Here is a 16,196-nt window from a genome sequence, read left to right on the forward strand (position 1 = left end):
ATTAATGATAATAATGTTAATAACGGTGAGGGTTATAATTGAGGGGATTATATTAATGATAATTTAATGACAGTGAGGGTGATAATTGAGGGGGATATTAATGATAATAATGTTAATAAAGGTGAGGGTGATAATTGAGGGGATTATATTAATGATAATAATGTTAATAACAGTGAGGGTGATAATTGAGGGGAATTTTAATGATAATAATGTTAATAACGGTGAGGGTGACAATTGAGGGGATTATGTGAATGATAATAATGTTAACAATGGTGAGGGTTATAATTGAGGGGATTATATTAATGATAATTTAATGACAGTGAGGGTGATAATTGAGGGGGATATTAATGATAATGTTAATAAAGGTGAGGGTGATAATTGAGGGGATTATATTAATGATAATAATGTTAATAACAGTGAGGGTGATAGTTGAGGGGAATTTTAATGATAATAATGTTAATAACAGTGAGGGTGATAATTGAGCGGGGTATATATTTGGTAATAATGTCATAACCAGTAAGAGTGATAATTGAGGGGGTATTAATGATAATAATGTTAATAACAGTGAGTGTGATAGTTCAGGGGGTTATGAATGTGATCATGTTGTAAACGCTGGGAGTGATAATTGAAGGGATATCAATGCCGGCTGTGCTGCTGGGTTGAACAAGGTGGCCGAGTGGTTAAGGCGATGGATTGCTAATCCATTGTGCTCTGCACGCGTGGGTTCGAATCCCATCCTTGTCGGCCCTTTCTTACGTGCTTGGTGCTGTTCCCCCTCACAGACACGCATGTTGATGGAGCTGGTTTACATCCACGCCTTTTAGGAGTGGCTCAGTGGCTAGCACAGCGCCACGGACCCAGGTTCGATCCCAGCCTTGGGTGACAATCTGTCAGGCGTTTGCACATTTTCTCTGCGTCTGTGTAGGTTTCCTCCCACAATCCAAAGGTGTGCAGGTGCGATGAATTGCCCATAGAATTAGATGCATTAGTCAGGAGTAAATGTGGGGAGTGGGGAATGGGGCTGGGTGGGTTACTCTTCAGAGGGTTGGTATGTTCTTGTTGGGCCGAATGGCTTGTTTCGATACTGTACGGAATCTTATCTAATGCAATGATCGTTGAGGGGATCATTGAGGGAGTTAATGATGATAATATTAATAATGGTGAGGGTGATAATTGGGGGTTATTAATGATAATAATGTTATGAACAGTGAGGGTGATAATTGAGGGTGTTATTAATGATAATCATGTTAATAACGGTGAGGATGATAATTGAGGGGATTATATGAATGATAATAATGTTAATAACGGTGAGGGTGATAATTGAGGGAATTATTAATGATAATAATGTTAATAACGGTGAGGGTGATAATTTAGGGAGATATTAACGATAATAATGTTAATAACGGTGAGGGTGATAATTGAGGGGAATAATAACGATAATAATGTTAATAACGGTGAGGGTGATAATTGAGGGGTATTTTAACGATAATAATGTTAATAACGGTGAGGGTGATAATTGAGGGGGATAATAATGATAATCATGTTAATAACGGACAGGGTGATAATTGAGGGAGATATTAACAATAATAATGTTAATAACGGTGAGGGTGATAATTGAGGGGGATAATAATGATAACCATGTTAATAACGGCGAGGGTGGTAATTGAGGAGGATATTAATGATAGTAATGTTAATAACGGTGAGGGTGATAATTGAGGGGATTATATTAATGATAATAATGTTAATAACAGTGAGGGTGTTAATTGAGGGGGATTTTAATGATAATAATGTTAATAACGGTGAGGGTGCTAACTGAGAGGTATATTAATGAAAATAATGTTAATAACGGTGAGGGTGATAATTGAGGACATTAATAATAATAATGTTAATAACGATGAGGGTGATAATTGAGGGGAATTTTAATGATAATAATGTTAATAACGGTGAGGGTGATCATTGAGCGGGGTATAAATTTGGTAATAATGTTATAACCAGTAAGAGTGATAATTCAGGGGGATATTAATGATAATAATGTTAATAACAGTGAGGGTGATAATTTAGGGGGATATTAATGATAATAATGTTAATAACGGTGAGGGTGATAATTGAGGGGGGTGTTAATGATAATAATGTTATCAACAGTGAGGGTGATAATTGAGGGGGATATTAATGATAATCCTGTTAATAACGGTGAGGGTGATAATTGAGGCGGTATTATTGATAATAATGTTAATAACGGTGAGGGTGATAATTGAGGGGGATATTGATGATAATGTTAATAACAGTGAGGGTGATAATTGAGGGGGTATTAATGATAATAATGTTAATCACGTTGAGGGTGATAATTGAGGGGGATATTGATGGTAATAATGTTAATAACAGTGAGGGTGATAATTGAGGAGGGGGATATTAATGAGAATAATGTTAATAACCATGAGGGTGATAATTGAGGGGATTATATTAATGATAATAATGTTAATAACCATGAGGGTGATAATTGAGGTGATTATATAAATGATAATGTTAATTACGGTGAGGGTGATAATTGAGGGGGATATTAATGATAATAACGTTAATAACGGTGAGGGAGATAATTCAGGGGGTTATTTGGGCGGCACGGTGGCACAGTGGTTAGCACTGCTGTCTCACAGCGCCAGAGACCCTGGTTCAATTCCCACCTCAGGCGACTGACTGTGTGGAGTTTGCACGTTCTCCCCGTGTCTGCGTGGGTTTCCTCCGGGTGCTGCGGTTTCCTCCCACAGTCCAAAGATGTGCAGGCCAGGTGAATTGGCCATGCTAAATTGCCCGTAGTGTTAGGTAAGGGGCAAATGTGAGGGTATGGGTGGGTTTCGCTTCGGCGGGTCGGTGTGGACTTGTTGGGCCCAAGGGCCTGTTTCCACACTGTAAGTAATCTAATCTAATGATAATCATGTTATAAACTGTGAGAGTGATAATTGAGGGGGTTATAAATGATAATAATGTTAATAACGGTGAGGGTGATAACTGAGAGGTATATTAATGATAATAATGTTAAGAACGGTGAGGGTGATAATTGAGGGGGATTTTAATGATAATAATGTTAATAACAGTGAGGGTGATAATTGAGGGGAATTTTAATGATAGTAATGTTAATAACGGTGAGGGTGACAATTGAGGGGATTATATGAATGATAATAATGTTAATAACGATGAGGGTTATAATTGAGGGGATTATAATAATGATAATTTAATGACAGTGAGGGTGATAATTGAGGGGGATATTAATGATAATAATGTTAATAAAGGTGAGGGTGATAATTGAGGGGATTATATTAATGATAATAATGTTAATAACAGTGAGGGTGATAGTTGAGGGGGATATTAACGATAATAATGTTACCAACGGTGAGGGTGATAATTGAGGGGGATATTAATGATAATCATGTTAATAACGGTGAGGGTGATAATTGAGGGGTATATTAATGATAATAATGTTAATAACAGTGAGAGTGATAATAGAGAGGAATATTAACGATAATAATGTTAATAACGGTGAGGGTGATAATTGAGGGGATATTAATAATAATAATGTTAATAATGGTGAGGGTGATAATTGAGGGGTATATTAATGATAATAATGTTAATAACGGTGAGAGTGATAATTAAGGGGGATATTAATGATAATAATGTTAATAACGGTGAGGGTGATAGTTGAGGGGGATATTAACGATAATAATGTTATCAACGGTGAGGGTGATAATTGAGGGGATTATATTAATGATAATAATGTTAATAACAGTGAGGGTGTTAATTGAGGGGATTTTAATGATAATAATGTTAATAACGGTGAGGGTGATAACTGAGAGGTATATTAATGATAATAATGTTAAGAACGGTGAGGGTGATAATTGAGGGGGATTTTAATGATAATAATGTTAATAACGGTGAGGGTGATAATTGAGGGGAATTTTAATGATAATAATGTTAATAACGGTGAGGGTGACAATTGAGGGGATTATATGAATGATAATAATGTTAATAACGATGAGGGTTATAATTGAGGGGATTATAATAATGATAATTTAATGACAGTGAGGGTGATAATTGAGGGGGATATTAATGATAATAATGTTAATAAAGGTGAGGGTGATAATTGAGGGGATTATATTAATGATAATAATGTTAATAACAGTGAGGGTGATAGTTGAGGGGGATATTAACGATAATAATGTTACCAACGGTGAGGGTGATAATTGAGGGGGATATTAATGATAATCATGTTAATAACGGTGAGGGTGATAATTGAGGGGTATATTAATGATAATAATGTTAATAACAGTGAGAGTGATAATAGAGAGGAATATTAACGATAATAATGTTAATAACGGTGAGGGTGATAATTGAGGGGGATATTAATAATAATAATGTTAATAATGGTGAGGGTGATAATTGAGGGGTATATTAATGATAATAATGTTAATAACGGTGAGAGTGATAATTAAGGGGGATATTAATGATAATAATGTTAATAACGGTGAGGGTGATAGTTGAGGGGGATATTAACGATAATAATGTTATCAACGGTGAGGGTGATAATTGAGGGGGATATTAATAACAATAATGTTAATAACAATGAGGGTGATAATTGAGGGGGATAATAATGATAATAATGTTAATAACGGTGAGGGTGATAATTGAGGGGAATAATAACGATAATAATGTTAATAACGGTGAGGGTGATAATTGAGGGAGATATTAACGATAATAATGTTAATAACGGTGAGGGTGATAATTGAGGGGGATAATAATGATAATCATTTTAATAACGGCGAGGGTGATAATTGAGGAGGATATTAATGATAGTAATGTTAATAACGGAGAGGGTGATAATTGAGGGGATTACATTAATGATAATAATGTTAATAACAGTGAGGGTGTTAATTGAGGGGGATTTTAATGATAATAATGTTAATAACGGTGAGGGTGACAATTGAGGGGATTATGTGAATGATAATAATGTTAACAATGGTGAGGGTTATAATTGAGGGGATTATATTAATGATAATTTAATGACAGTGAGGGTGATAATTGAGGGGGATATTAATGATAATGTTAATAAAGGTGAGGGTGATAATTGAGGGGATCATATTAATGATAATAATGTTAATAACAGTGAGGGTGATAATTGAGGGGAATTTCAATGATAATAATGTTAATAACAGTGAGGGTGATAATTGAGCGGGGTATAAATTTGGTAATAATGTCATAACCAGTGAGAGTGAAAATTCAGGGGTGTATTAATGATAATAATGTTAATAACAGTGAGTGTGATAGTTCAGGGGGTTATGAATGTGATCATGTTGTAAACGCTGGGAGTGATAATTGAAGGGATATTAATGCCCGGGGGGTTGCTGGGTTGAACAAGGTGGCCGAGTGGTTAAGGCGATGGATTGCTAATCCATTGTGCTCTGCATGCGTGGGTTCGAATCCCATCTTTGTCGTCCCTTTCTTACGTGCTTGGTGCTGTTCCCCCTTACAGACACACATGTTGATGGAGCTGGTTTACATCCACGCCTTTTAGGAGTGGCTCAGTGGCTAGCACAGCGCCACGGACCCAGGTTCGATCCCAGCCTTGGGTGACAATCTGTCAGGCGTTTGCGCGTTTTCTCTGCGTCTGTGTGGGTTTCCTCCCACAATCCAAAGGTGTGCAGGTGAGATGAATTGGCCATGCTGAATTGCCCATAGAATTAGATGCATTAGTCTGGAGTAAATGTGGGGAATGGGGCTGGGTGGGTTACTCTTCAGAGGGTTGGTATGTTCTTGTTTGGCCGAATGGCTTGTTTCGATACTGTACTGAATCTTATCTAATGCAATGATCGTTGAGGGGATCATTGAGGGAATTAATGATGATAATATTAATAATGGTGAGGGTGATAATTGGGGGGTTATTAATGATAATAATGTTATGAACAGTGAGGGTGATAATTGAGGGTGTTATTAATGATAATAATGTTAATAACGGTGAGGATGATAATTGAGGGGATTATATGAATGATAATAATGTTAATAACGGTGAGGGTGATAATTGAGGGAATTATTAATGATAATAATGTTAATAACGGTGAGGGTGATAATTTAGGGAGATATTAACGATAATAATGTTAATAACGGTGAGGGTGATAATTGAGGGGAATAATAACGATAATAATGTTAATAACGGTGAGGGTGATAATTGAGGGGTATTTTAACGATAATAATGTTAATAACGGTGAGGGTGATAATTGAGGGGAATAATAACGATAATAATGTTAATAACGATGAGGGTGATAATTGAGGAGGATATTAATGATAGTAATGTTATCAACAGTGAGGGTGATAATTGAGGGGGATATTAATGATAATATTAATGATAATCCTGTTAATAACGGTGAGGGTGATAATTGAGGGGGAAATTAATGATAATAATGTTAATAACGGTGAGAGTGATGATTGAGGGGGGTATTAATGATAATATTAATGATAATCCTGTTAATAACGGTGAGGGTGATAATTGAGGCAGACATTAATAACAATAATGTTAATAACGATGAGGGTGATAATTGAGGGTGATAATAATGATAATCATGTTAATAACGGCGAGGGTGATAATTGAGGAGGATATTAATGATAGTAATGTTAATAACAGTGAGGGTGATAATTCAGGGGGATATTAATGATAATAATGTTAATAAATAATACGGAATCTTATCTAATGTAATGATAATTGAGGGGGATCATTGAGGGAGTTAATGATGATAATATTAATAATAGTGAGGGTGATAATTGGGGGGTTATTAATGATAATAATGATATGAACAGTGAGGGTGATAATTGAGGGTGTTATTAATGATAATCATGTTAATAACGGTGAGGATGATAATTGAGGGGGATATCAATAACGATAATGTTAATAACGGTGAGTGTGATAGTTGAGGGAGATATTAACGATAACAATGTTAATAACGGTGAGGGAGATAATTGAGGGGATTATATTAATGATAATAATGTTAATAACAGTGAGGGTGATAATTGAGGGGGATATTAATGATAGTAATGTTAATAACGGTGAGGGTGACAATTGAGGGGGATATTAATGATAATAATGTTAATAATGGTGAGGGTGATGATTGAGCGGGATATTAATGATAATCATGTTAATAACGGTGAGGGTGATAATTGAGGGCGATAATAATGAAAATATTGTTAATAACGGTGAGGGTGATAATTGAGGGAGATATTAACGATAATAATGTTAATAACGGTGAGGGTGATAATTGAGGGGGATAATAATGAAAATAATGTTAATAACGGTGAGGGTGATAATTGAGGACATTAATAATAATAATGTTAATAACGATGAGGGTGATAATTGAGCTGAATTTTAATGATAATAATGTTAATAACGGTGAGGGTGATCATTGAGCGGGGTATAAATTTGGTAATAATGTTATAACCAGTAAGAGTGATAATTCAGGGGGATATTAATGATAATAATGTTAATAACAGTGAGAGTGATAATTTAGGGGGGTATTAATGATAATAATGTTAATAACAGTGAGAGTAATAATTTAGGGGGATATTAATGATAATAATGTTAATAACGGTGAGGGTGATAATTGAAGGGAGTGTTAATGATAATAATGTTATCAACAGTGAGGGTGATAATTGAGGGGGATATTAATGATAATCCTGTTAATAACGGTGAGGGTGATAATTGAGGCGGTATTATTGATAATAATGTTAATAACGGTGAGGGTGATAATTGAGGGGGATATTGATGATAATGTTAATAACAGTGAGGGTGATAATTGAGGGGGGTATTAATGATAATAATGTTAATCACGTTGAGGGTGATAATTGAGGGGGATATTGATGGTAATAATGTTAATAACAGTGAGGGTGATAATTGAGGAGGGGGATATTAATGAGAATAATGTTAATAACCATGAGGGTGATAATTGAGGGGATTATATTAATGATAATAATGTTAATAACCATGAGGGTGATAATTGAGGTGATTATATAAATGATAATGTTAATTACGGTGAGGGTGATAATTGAGGGGGATATTAATGATAATAACGTTAATAACGGTGAGGGAGATAATTCAGGGGGTTATTTGGGCGGCACGGTGGCACAGTGGTTAGCACTGCTGTCTCACAGCGCCAGAGACCCTGGTTCAATTCCCACCTCAGGCGACTGACTGTGTGGAGTTTGCACGTTGTCCCCGTGTCTGCGTGGGTTTCCTCCGGGTGCTGCGGTTTCCTCCCACAATCCAAAGATGTGCAGGCCAGGTGAATTGGCCATGCTAAATTGCCCGTAGTGTTAGGTAAGGGGCAAATGTGAGGGTATGGGTGGGTTTCGCTTCGGCGGGTCGGTGTGGACTTGTTGGGCCCAAGGGCCTGTTTCCACACTGTAAGTAATCTAATCTAATGATAATCATGTTATAAACTGTGAGAGTGATAATTGAGGGGGTTATAAATGATAATAATGTTAATAACGGTGAGGGTGATAACTGAGAGGTATATTAATGATAATAATGTTAAGAACGGTGAGGGTGATAATTGAGGGGGATTTTAATGATAATAATGTTAATAACAGTGAGGGTGATAATTGAGGGGAATTTTAATGATAATAATGTTAATAACGGTGAGGGTGACAATTGAGGGGATTATATGAATGATAATAATGTTAATAACGATGAGGGTTATAATTGAGGGGATTATAATAATGATAATTTAATGACAGTGAGGGTGATAATTGAGGGGGATATTAATGATAATAATGTTAATAAAGGTGAGGGTGATAATTGAGGGGATTATATTAATGATAATAATGTTAATAACAGTGAGGGTGATAGTTGAGGGGGATATTAACGATAATAATGTTACCAACGGTGAGGGTGATAATTGTGGGGGATATTAATGATAATCATGTTAATAACGGTGAGGGTGATAATTGAGGGGGATATTAATAATAATAATGTTAATAATGGTGAGGGTGATAATTGAGGGGTATATTAATGATAATAATGTTAATAACGGTGAGAGTGATAATTAAGGGGGATATTAATGATAATAATGTTAATAACGGTGAGGGTGATAGTTGAGGGGGATATTAACGATAATAATGTTATCAACGGTGAGGGTGATAATTGAGGGGGATATTAATAACAATAATGTTAATAACAATGAGGGTGATAATTGAGGGGGATAATAATGATAATAATGTTAATAACGGTGAGGGTGATAATTGAGGGGAATAATAACGATAATAATGTTAATAACGGTGAGGGTGATAATTGAGGGAGATATTAACGATAATAATGTTAATAACGGTGAGGGTGATAATTGAGGAGGATATTCATGATAGTAATGTTAATAACGGAGAGGGTGATAATTGAGGGGATTACATTAATGATAATAATGTTAATAACAGTGAGGGTGTTAATTGAGGGGGATTTTAATGATAATAATGTTAATAACGGTGAGGGTGACAATTGAGGGGATTATGTGAATGATAATAATGTTAACAATGGTGAGGGTTATAATTGAGGGGATTATATTAATGATAATTTAATGACAGTGAGGGTGATAATTGAGGGGGATATTAATGATAATGTTAATAAAGGTGAGGGTGATAATTGAGGGGATCATATTAATGATAATAATGTTAATAACAGTGAGGGTGATAATTGAGGGGAATTTCAATGATAATAATGTTAATAACAGTGAGTGTGATAGTTCAGGGGGTTATGAATGTGATCATGTTGTAAACGCTGGGAGTGATAATTGAAGGGATATTAATGCCGATTTTGCTGCTGGGTTGGACAAGGTGGCCGAGTGGTTAAGGCGATGGATTGCTAATCCATTGTGCTCTGCACGCGTGGGTTCGAATCCCATCCTTGTCGGCCCTTTCGTACGTGCTTGGTGCTGTTCCCCCTCACAGACACACATGTTGATGGAGCTGGTTTACATCCACGCCTTTTAGGAGTGGCTCAGTGGCTAGCACAGCGCCACGGACCCAGGTTCGATCCCAGCCTTGGGTGACAATCTGTTAGGAGTTTGCACATTTTCTCTGCGTCTGTGTGGGTTTCCTCCCACAATCCAAAGGTGTGCAGGTGAGATGAATTGGCCATGCTGAATTGCCCATAGAATTAGATGCATTAGTCAGGAGTAAATGTGGGGAATGGGGCTGGGTGGGTTACTCTTCAGAGGGTTGGTGCGTTCTTGTTGGGCCGAATGGCTTGTTTCGATACTGTAGGGAATCTTATCTAATGTAATGATCATTGACGGAGTTAATGATGATAATATTAATAATGGTGAGGGTGATAATTGGGGGGTTATTAATGATAATAATGTTATGAACAGTGAGGGTGATAATTGAGGGTGTTATTAATGATAATCATATTAATAACGGTGAGGATGATAATTGAGGGGATTATATGAATGATAATAATGTTAATAACGGTGAGGGTGATAATTGAGGGGTATATTAATGATAATAATGTTAATAACGGTGAGAGTGATAATTAAGGGGGATATTAATGATAATAATGTTAATAACGGTGAGGGTGATAGTTGAGGGGGATATTAACGATAATAATGTTATCAACGGTGAGGGTGATAATTGAGGGGGATATTAATAACAATAATGTTAATAACAATGAGGGTGATAATTGAGGGGGATAATAATGATAATAATGTTAATAACGGTGAGGGTGATAATTGAGGGGAATAATAACGATAATAATGTTAATAACGGTGAGGGTGATAATTGAGGGAGATATTAACGATAATAATGTTAATAACGGTGAGGGTGATAATTGAGGAGGATATTCATGATAGTAATGTTAATAACGGAGAGGGTGATAATTGAGGGGATTACATTAATGATAATAATGTTAATAACAGTGAGGGTGTTAATTGAGGGGGATTTTAATGATAATAATGTTAATAACGGTGAGGGTGACAATTGAGGGGATTATGTGAATGATAATAATGTTAACAATGGTGAGGGTTATAATTGAGGGGATTATATTAATGATAATTTAATGACAGTGAGGGTGATAATTGAGGGGGATATTAATGATAATGTTAATAAAGGTGAGGGTGATAATTGAGGGGATCATATTAATGATAATAATGTTAATAACAGTGAGGGTGATAATTGAGGGGAATTTCAATGATAATAATGTTAATAACAGTGAGTGTGATAGTTCAGGGGGTTATGAATGTGATCATGTTGTAAACGCTGGGAGTGATAATTGAAGGGATATTAATGCCGATTTTGCTGCTGGGTTGGACAAGGTGGCCGAGTGGTTAAGGCGATGGATTGCTAATCCATTGTGCTCTGCACGCGTGGGTTCGAATCCCATCCTTGTCGGCCCTTTCGTACGTGCTTGGTGCTGTTCCCCCTCACAGACACACATGTTGATGGAGCTGGTTTACATCCACGCCTTTTAGGAGTGGCTCAGTGGCTAGCACAGCGCCACGGACCCAGGTTCGATCCCAGCCTTGGGTGACAATCTGTTAGGAGTTTGCACATTTTCTCTGCGTCTGTGTGGGTTTCCTCCCACAATCCAAAGGTGTGCAGGTGAGATGAATTGGCCATGCTGAATTGCCCATAGAATTAGATGCATTAGTCAGGAGTAAATGTGGGGAATGGGGCTGGGTGGGTTACTCTTCAGAGGGTTGGTGCGTTCTTGTTGGGCCGAATGGCTTGTTTCGATACTGTAGGGAATCTTATCTAATGTAATGATCATTGACGGAGTTAATGATGATAATATTAATAATGGTGAGGGTGATAATTGGGGGGTTATTAATGATAATAATGTTATGAACAGTGAGGGTGATAATTGAGGGTGTTATTAATGATAATCATATTAATAACGGTGAGGATGATAATTGAGGGGATTATATGAATGATAATAATGTTAATAACGGTGAGGGTGATAATTGAGGGAATTATTAATGATAATAATGTTAATAACGGTGAGGGTGATAATTGAGGGAGATATTAACGATAATAATGTTAATAACGGTGAGGGTGATAATTGAGGGGAATAATAACGATAATAATGTTAATAACGGTGAGGGTGATAATTGAGGGGTATTTTGACGATAATAATGTTAATAACGGTGAGGGTGATAATTGAGGGGGATAATAATGATAATCATGTTAATAACGGTGAGGGTGATAATTGAGGGGATTATATTAATGATAAGAATGTTAATAACAGTGAGGGTGTTAATTGAGGGGGATTTTAATGATAATAATGTTAATAACGGTGAGGGTGCTAACTGAGAGGTATATTAATGATAATAATGTTAAGAACGGTGAGGGTGATAATTGAGGGGGATTTTAATGATAATAATGTTAATAACAGTGAGGGTGATAATTGAGGGGAATTTTAATGATAATAATGTTAATAACGGTGAGGGTGACAATTGAGGGGATTATATGAATGATAATAATGTTAATAACGGTGAGGGTGATAATTGAGGGGATTATATGAATGATAATAATGTTAATAACGGTGAGGGTGCTAACTGAGAGGTATATTAATGATAATAATGTTAAGAACGGTGAGGGTGATAATTGAGGGGGATTTTAATGATAATAATGTTAATAACGGTGAGGGTGATAATTGAGGGGGATATTAATGATAATCATGTTAATAACGGTGAGGGTGATAATTGAGGGGGATATTAATGATAATCATGTTAATAACGGTGAGGGTGCTAACTGAGAGGTATATTAATGATAATAATGTTAAGAACGGTGAGGGTGATAATTGAGGGGATTATATTAATGATAATAATGTTAATAACAGTGAGGGTGATAGTTGAGGGGAATTTCAATGATAATAATGTTAATAACAGTGAGGGTGATAATTGAGCGGGGTATAAATTTGGTAATAATGTTATAACCAGTGAGAGTGAAAATTCAGGGGTGTATTAATGATAATAATGTTAATAACAGTGAGTGTGACAGTTCAGGGGGTTATGAATGTGATCATGTTGTAAACGCTGGGAGTGATAATTGAAGGGATATTAATGCCGGTTTTGCTGCTGGGTTGGACAAGGTGGCCGAGTGGTTATGGCGATGGATTGCTAATCCATTGTGCTCTGCACGCGTGGGTTCGAATCCCATCCTTGTCGGCCCTTTCTTGCGTGCTTGGTGCTGTTCCCCCTCACATACACACATGTTGATGGAGCTGGTTTACATCCACGCCTTTTAGGTGTGGCTCAGTGGCTAGCACAGCGCCACGGACCCAGGTTCGATCCCAGCCTTGGGTGACAATCTGTCAGGCGTTTGCACGTTTTCTCTGCGTCTGTGTCGGTTTCCTCCCACAATCCAAAGGTGTGCAGGTGCGATGAATTGCCCATAGAATTAGATGCATTAGTCAGGAGTAAATGTGGGGAATGGGCTGGGTGGGTTACTCTTCAGAGGGTTGGTATGTTCTTGTTGGGCCGAATGGCTTGTTTCGATACTGTACGGAATCTTATCTAATGCAATGATCGTTGAGGGGATCATTGAGGGAGTTAATGATGATAATATTAATAATGGTGAGGGTGATAATTGGGGGGTTATTAATGATAATAATGTTATGAACAGTGAGGGTGATAATTGAGGGTGTTATTAATGATAATAATGTTAATAACGGTGAGGGTGATAATTGAGGGAGTTATTAATGATAATAATGTTAATAACGGTGAGGGTGATAATTTAGGGAGATATTAACGATAATAATGTTAATAACGGTGAGGGTGATAATTGAGGGGAATAATAACGATAATAATGTTAATAACGGTGAGGGTGATAATTGAGGGGTATTTTAACGATAATAATGTTAATAACGGCGAGGGTGGTAATTGAGGAGGATATTAATGATAGTAATGTTAATAACGGAGAGGGTGATAATTGAGGGGATTATATTAATGATAAGAATGTTAATAACAGTGAGGGTGTTAATTGAGGGGGATTTTAATGATAATAATGTTAATAACGGTGAGGGTGATAACTGAGAGGTATATTAATGATAATAATGTTAAGAACGGTGAGGGTGATAATTGAGGGGGATTTTAATGATAATAATGTTAATAACAGTGAGGGTGATAATTGAGGGGAATTTTAATGATAATAATGTTAATAACGGTGAGGGTGACAATTGAGGGGATTATATGAATGATAATAATGTTAATAACGGTGAGGGTGATAATTGAGGGAGATATTAACGATAATAATGTTAATAACGGTGAGGGTGATAATTGAGGGGAATAATAACGATAATAATGTTAATAACGGTGAGGGTGATAATTGAGGGGTATTTTAACGATAATAATGTTAATAACGGCGAGGGTGGTAATTGAGGAGGATATTAATGATAGTAATGTTAATTACGGTGAGGGTGATAATTGAGGGGATTATATTAATGATAAGAATGTTAATAACAGTGAGGGTGTTAATTGAGGGGGATTTTAATGATAATAATGTTAATAACGGTGAGGGTGCTAACTGAGAGGTATATTAATGATAATAATGTTAAGAACGGTGAGGGTGATAATTGAGGGGGATTTTAATGATAATAATGTTAATAACAGTGAGGGTGATAATTGAGGGGAATTTTAATGATAATAATGTTAATAACGGTGAGGGTTATAATTGAGGGGATTATATTAATGATAATTTAATGACAGTGAGGGTGATAATTGAGGGGGATATTAATGATAATAATGTTAATAAAGGTGAGGGTGATAATTGAGGGGATTATATTAATGATAATAATGTTAATAACAGTGAGGGTGATAATTGAGGGGAATTTTAATGATAATAATGTTAATAACGGTGAGGGTGACAATTGAGGGGATTATGTGAATGATAATAATGTTAACAATGGTGAGGGTTATAATTGAGGGGATTATATTAATGATAATTTAATGACAGTGAGGGTGATAATTGAGGGGGATATTAACGATAATAATGTTAATAACAGTGAGGGTGATAATTGAGGGGAATTTTAATGATAATAATGTTAATAACGGTGAGGGTGACAATTGAGGGGATTATGTGAATGATAATAATGTTAACAATGGTGAGGGTTATAATTGAGGGGATTATATTAATGATAATTTAATGACAGTGAGGGTGATAATTGAGGGGGATAATAATGAAAATAATGTTAATAACGGTGAGGGTGATAATTGAGGACATTAATAATAATAATGTTAATAACGATGAGGGTGATAATTGAGGGGAATTTTAATGATAATAATGTTAATAACGGTGAGGGTGATCATTGAGCGGGGTATAAATTTGGTAATAATGTTATAACCAGTAAGAGTGATAATTCAGGGGGATATTAATGATAATAATGTTAATAACAGTGAGAGTGATAATTTAGGGGGGTATTAATGATAATAATGTTAATAACAGTGAGAGTAATAATTTAGGGGGATATTAATGATAATAATGTTAATAACGGTGAGGGTGATAATTGAAGGGAGTGTTAATGATAATAATGTTATCAACAGTGAGGGTGATAATTGAGGGGGATATTAATGATAATCCTGTTAATAACGGTGAGGGTGATAATTGAGGCGGTATTATTGATAATAATGTTAATAACGGTGAGGGTGATAATTGAGGGGGATATTGATGATAATGTTAATAACAGTGAGGGTGATAATTGAGGGGGGTATTAATGATAATAATGTTAATCACGTTGAGGGTGATAATTGAGGGGGATATTGATGGTAATAATGTTAATAACAGTGAGGGTGATAATTGAGGACGGGGATATTAATGAGAATAATGTTAATAACCATGAGGGTGATAATTGAGGGGATTATATTAATGATAATAATGTTAATAACCATGAGGGTGATAATTGAGGTGATTATATAAATGATAATGTTAATTACGGTGAGGGTGATAATTGAGGGGGATATTAATGATAATAACGTTAATAACGGTGAGGGAGATAATTCAGGGGGTTATTTGGGCGGCACGGTGGCACAGTGGTTAGCACTGCTGTCTCACAGCGCCAGAGACCCTGGTTCAATTCCCACCTCAGGCGACTGACTGTGTGGAGTTTGCACGTTCTCCCCGTGTCTGCGTGGGTTTCCTCCGGGTGCTGCGGTTTCCTCCCACAATCCAAAGATGTGCAGGCCAGG

At 36.1% G+C, this 16,196-nt stretch overlaps 5 non-coding genes across 5 annotated transcripts; all 5 read left to right on the forward strand.

Moving 5' to 3' along the window:
- Positions 1-662: 662 nt before the first annotated feature.
- On the forward strand, positions 663-744 carry trnas-gcu (transfer RNA serine (anticodon GCU)). Its single transcript has one exon. It is a non-coding gene; the product is annotated as a tRNA-Ser (tRNA).
- Positions 745-5,398: 4,654 nt separating this feature from the next.
- On the forward strand, positions 5,399-5,480 carry trnas-gcu (transfer RNA serine (anticodon GCU)). The gene has a single exon. It is a non-coding gene; the product is annotated as a tRNA-Ser (tRNA).
- A 4,366-nt stretch (positions 5,481-9,846) lies between these two features.
- On the forward strand, positions 9,847-9,928 carry trnas-gcu (transfer RNA serine (anticodon GCU)). The gene has a single exon. It is a non-coding gene; the product is annotated as a tRNA-Ser (tRNA).
- A 1,393-nt stretch (positions 9,929-11,321) lies between these two features.
- trnas-gcu (transfer RNA serine (anticodon GCU)) lies at positions 11,322-11,403 on the forward strand. The gene has a single exon. It is a non-coding gene; the product is annotated as a tRNA-Ser (tRNA).
- Positions 11,404-13,099: 1,696 nt separating this feature from the next.
- Positions 13,100-13,181, forward strand: trnas-gcu (transfer RNA serine (anticodon GCU)). The gene has a single exon. It is a non-coding gene; the product is annotated as a tRNA-Ser (tRNA).
- The last annotated feature ends 3,015 nt before the right edge of the window (positions 13,182-16,196 follow it).

The sequence above is a fragment of the Hemiscyllium ocellatum genome, chromosome 46 (assembly GCF_020745735.1).
Source record: "Hemiscyllium ocellatum isolate sHemOce1 chromosome 46, sHemOce1.pat.X.cur, whole genome shotgun sequence".
Classification (NCBI taxonomy): Eukaryota; Metazoa; Chordata; class Chondrichthyes; order Orectolobiformes; family Hemiscylliidae; genus Hemiscyllium; species Hemiscyllium ocellatum.